The sequence below is a fragment of the Marmota marmota genome, unplaced genomic scaffold (genome assembly GCF_001458135.2).
Source record: "Marmota marmota marmota unplaced genomic scaffold, marMar, whole genome shotgun sequence".
NCBI lineage: Eukaryota > Metazoa > Chordata > Mammalia > Rodentia > Sciuridae > Marmota > Marmota marmota.
Window position 1 is genome coordinate 26,848,746 of NW_026000249.1, and position 5,282 is coordinate 26,854,027.

At 40.1% G+C, this 5,282-nt stretch overlaps 1 long non-coding RNA gene across 2 annotated transcripts in view; it reads right to left on the reverse strand.

The window, feature by feature from the left end:
- Positions 1–201: 201 nt before the first annotated feature.
- The window catches only part of LOC107144303, a 17,185-nt gene continuing 12,104 nt past the window's right edge, over positions 202–5,282 (reverse strand). The window contains exons 3-4 of one of the 2 annotated variants that reach the window (XR_007344735.1): positions 1,289–1,433; positions 202–481 (exon numbers count right to left, since the gene is read on the reverse strand). This is a non-coding gene — a long non-coding RNA (uncharacterized LOC107144303). The remainder of the gene's footprint in view (positions 482–1,288; positions 1,434–5,282) is intronic. The other variant, XR_001503783.2, reaches the window with a different exon arrangement.

The following is a 5,282-nucleotide window of genomic DNA, read 5'->3' on the forward strand; positions in this document are numbered from 1 at the left end:
AAATTTCTCTTGCAGCAACTTTGAACTGCCTCTAAACTCACTCATGCTGCAGAAGGATCCATGCTTGTTTGTTGATTATTTTGTTTTTCATGCCTTAAGAGCACAACTGGAACAAATATGAAGTTGGAGAGTAAGATGCTTGCCATAACAAATCTATAGGGTCTGTAGTGCATGCAAATCTACTATAACAAATACTCCCACTTGCTCAATGGGTGTTTTATTTACTGTATGATTGGTAAAATGCATTTCACAGTGAAGTTATGTTGGAGAGTCAGTTCAAACAGAGATAAAGCAACTCTTGAACATAGTGGATGCAACTGAGGAGGCAGTCATTCCTTGCCAAAAGTCACTTAAGGGAAGAATTAGGTCTTACATGCTTGAACCTAGGACCAGCCCCTAGTCTTCCTCCCACCTGCATTCTCTGTTCAGGAGGTAGCAAGCTTCAGTCCATTCTGATTTTACAAGTAGGCAATATGGTATCCTGGAAAGACATGAGATTGTGGGGAAAGGAGGACTCAGTTCAACCCCTATGCTGCCACTCATTGGCTCTGTGAGATTGGGGCAGGGAACTGGGCAGATGGCATTCTGGAGGAAGCAGGTGTCTCAGTGAGAGACCAGAAGCTTGTCCTATGTGGGTCATGGCAGGTTGTCTCCTGATACACTCTGGACTTGGTTTTTTTGCCTCCTCAAATGTTTTGTAAAGACTCTTTGAAGAAACCAGTCTGTCTGTTATACTGTGTACTGGGTTGGAGATTTCAAGGGGTGCCACCCCTTTGTTGCCATCAAGATGCTACATCTCAGCCCAGTTCTTCCCCCATCTTCAAGTGTCCACTCTCAGAACTGATAGAGAAGAAAGGGCAATTGCCTTCCAACCCCCAGATTGAAATCTGTAATGGTTCCAAACTGGCTTTGAAAGAATTAGACTCTTAATATTCAGCATTTATTAAAAGTCCTAGTGCATTGGTATGATACAGATTATAAATATATCATAACCTGGCCATATAATGACCTTTTATTGAACATTTATCAAGAACCATAAAGAGAATTCAGAAGCCATCCACACTCATCATCATCACAGGATTGACAAATGAGGACTTCCAAGCTTTAAGTAAGTGGAATAGAGACTTTATTCAACAGTCCCAAGATATCAATGTTGGACCATGACTGTAACATATAGTTACAATATTCAAGCCATTTTCTTTTTGTATGGCTTTGTTGTCTGGAAACAGGGGGTTTCTGTGACTTATGTTGGCAGAATTTCCACCAAGAATTGTGTTCTTATATTTACCTTCCAAAGGGCAGAATAACTTCATCCAGCAGAAAAGTTTCTTGTGAATCTGGGTAGTCATGGCTTCTTCAGGGAGGAGAGCATAAGCACAATTCATGGTTTTTGTCTGAGATGTGAAGCCCAGATGGGTTAGTGAAGGGGTAGACTAAGGAAAGAAGAAACTACTAGAACAAATTTCATACAGCATTAGAGAACACTTAGGCTTACCTGTGGTTACTTTCAAATCTATACACATTTGGTAGTCACCTAGGGGCCTTCCTCAAAGGAAGGGAATTATTGAGGACTGTTGTTATATTGTGGTCAATACGATAAGGTGAAGGATCGACAAATGGATGATGTTTCAGCCTACAGACTGAGCACAGCCCACCTAAGATTCAAGACAAGCTTACCACCTGATATCAGCAGAAAAAGAGCCAGCTACTGCACAGGTGGTACTTCTCAAATTGTCAAGATCTCAACATTCTAGTTGCCAGAAATCTGTGCCACTTTTCTTATTGAAATTTTTCTGTAATTTGCTCAATGATTAGGACATAAACTAAGTTGTAAGAATATACATTTTCCCCCATGGGAATAACTAGAGCTATTTTCATTTGAATAAATGCTATCAAGAAGCATTACTGGGCTGAGGATGTAGCTCAGCTGTAGAGTGCTTGCCTAGCATATATGAAGCCCTTGGTTCCATCCCCAGAACCACAAAAAAAAGGTATTTCTTCTTTCTTAAAACCTCAAGTGACAAGAGTTTGGTCATTACTCTTCTACACAACTACCAGCCTCTTTGGGACTCCAGTAGGATTCCATAGCAATCCAGAACAATCCCTCCATTTTCTGAGCTTTCCATTGTTCTAAGAACTTTTGGAGGATGACATTGTTCCCAATTATTCACCTTCTCCTTGTATCTACATCTTTTCCATATGACCTTGCACTGTCTCCTCTCTCTATTGACATTCAGTTTGTCCAGGTAACTTGCTATAGCCAATAGGATATTTATGGAGGTGATGCAAACAAAGGCATGAAGTGGGCTTATGCTATTGGACTTTCCCTCTCATATTGTCCCATTGCCATGGGAAAAGTTCCCACTCCCCACACCAAACACATGGTAACTGCTGCCCATTTATCCTGACACCATAATTAAATCATGTGCAGAGATCTAAATGTCCCCTTATAGCTTGGGGCCATGCCCTGCCAGACATGCACCTTGAAGATGAGCTGAGTTCAGCTGATCCATAGACACCCATAGGCCCACAAACACTCGATTCAATTGTTATTTTGTTTGCCATTGTATTTGTGATAATAGCTGACTATTTTTATAACTCTTCAAGCATATTTCATTTAGCTCAATAATGCTGCAAGTGGATACCACTATTATTTCCACTTTAAAGCTTTGGAAACTGATTAATTGAGAAATTAATTAATTTACTTAGGTTCATAGATGTAGGAAATGTCAGAATAGTAATTCAAACACAGGTGAGTGGGATTCTAAAGCTTGTGCTATAAGCAGCCATGTTTTCCTCTTGGAGTGCAAACCTGTAGGATGTAGGGCAAGAAGAAACCATCTACTTTTTCCAGTTCCTTCACAACTTAAATGCCAGCCTACTGGCATTCCTGGTTCTGCATCACTAGACATTTTGATTTTGATATCTTTTTTCTTGTTGTTGTTGGTGGTGGTGTTCTTGTTGTTGTTTGTTTCTTTTCTTTTTGTGTGTGTATGATGGTGGTTCTGAGGATTGAACCCAGGTCCTTGTGCATGCTAAGCAAGCACTCTACTAACTAAGCTAGATCCTCAGCCCCCAATTTGATATCTTTATAATTTGAACTTATTTCTATTCTCATGAGCAGCAGATGACAGCAACTTAAAGTGTCTTTTTTCCCCAAAATTTTCAGAAAATTTCTGGGTGATATATTTGCTTATAGAACATGAGCCAGGTACTTCCTGAGAGGTGCAGGAGCTGAGAAATCTACACTGTCTGGCATTCAAGGGTCAATCTCGAGGGAGGACAAAGAACTTCTGTGGTTTTAATTCAAATCAGTAGAGAACTAAAATTTTATAATGTTCCCATTTCACATTTATTTTCCAGGAAGACTGATAGATATGAAGCTATTTGGCTTTACTTATACTGGCTTAGATGTGGGTTTTAGAAACAAGTGACTAAGTCCAATAACTAAGTGGCCTTGAGCAAGTTACTTAAACATTTTGTGCCTTGTTTTTTTTTTTTTTTGCCTCAAAAAGGAGATACTAATACTATCTAATCTGGGGTTTTATGGAGCTAAAATGAGATAATGCATATGAAGAACTTACTTAACACAATATCTGACTTTTATATGCTTTTATCTACAAGTGACAGAGATCCTGAGTCAAAATGGTTTCAACAACTAGGAAGACTATTATCTGATATATTCCAGCAAGGGAAGAGAGCTCAAGGTATGACCCAGTTGGGACTCTGACCAGGGTCTATCTGCCATTCCTTTGACTTGACCTTCCTTGGGCTGGCTTCCATGGAAGCAAGATGGCTGCTGGCAGCAACTAGGGCAGGAGATTGCTTTTCTATAGCCAGTAAAACAGAAGACAATCCACTCCCAAATATGGAAATAAGTTTCTTTCCTTCAATTTCTTTGGGCTAACCTGGGTTATTGCCTTCCCCTTGAATCAATAACTGTTACCAGGGCTGTGGTTGTGGCTCAGAGGTAGAGCACTTACCTACTGTGTAAGGGACTAGGTTCGATCCTCAGCACCACATTAAAAGAATAAAGATATTGTGTCTACCTATAACTAAAAAATACTAATGTCTGGCCTTTAGCCACCCTAAAAGACAAATTTGGGAACTCAGGGATGACAGATCATTTGCATTGAAAGCTACCCTTTCTTCTTCTTTTCCTGGAAATTAATCTACCTGAAAAACAAATTCCAAAGACCAATGAAGACTTGGAAGGTCTAAGTTCAATTCTTCATGTCATTGTCACCTTGAAAAGATAAAGTAGACAATGCACAGCAACTATCCCTCTCCTTTGGCCAAGGAATATTTTGCTTACTTCAACAATTTCTGTGTAAAATCCTGGCACTCTGTGGTTGATAGCTATTGTTTTTCACCTTTCTCTCTTTTCCACCTAACAGAAACTCTTTTGCCAGTGGCAAACCTGTTCTGTGGGATTTGGATGAGGCTGGCCTCATACATATGTACATGGGCATGCATACAAGCCAGGTTGACCAACCAGAATACAGCATCCCTTCCTTTAGAGAAAGTAATTAGTTTCAGGATGGGCACATGACTCAAACCCAGTCAATCATCTGTTCTTCTTGAATATTTGAACCTTGAGCTGAATGAACAAGTATCAAAGGAGCCACAGCTGGAATCTTTATATAGCCAGTGCCTAGCAAATATACTTTCTGCATTCCTATTATTTATGCCCAGAGCTGGCTTGGCTTCTGTTAGTTCCACATTCTGATCGCCTTGATTATTCAGTTCTCTGAGTATTCCAAGATTATCTAATAACTGGTATGGACTGAATTGTCTCCCCGCTCCCACAGTCTAATATGTTAAAGCCCCAATGCCCAATGTGACTATATTTAGAGATAGCCCTTTTAGGGGTTAATTAATGCTAATAAGGTCATAAGGGTGGGGTTCCGATCTGATAGGACTAGTGGCTTTATAAAAGAAAGAACAGAGACAGAGCTCCATCCATATGCACAAACCAAGAAAAGCCATGTGAGGACAGAGCAAGATAAGAAGGCAGCCATCTGCAAGCCAGGAAGAGAGCACTCACCACAACCTGACCATACTAGCATCCTGATCTCAGAAGAACAGCTTCCAGAATTGTTAGAAAATTAAATTATGTTGCTTAATTTACCCAGTCTTTGTTGTTGTTGTTGTAACAGCCTGAACAGACTAAGAACAATGCTATTTTCCCTCTTAAGATAGCCAGTGTCAATGTCTATTACTTCCAAGTAAGTTCTCAGTTTGAGGTAGCAAAGCAGCTGGTGAAGATGGTGGAGGGGTGG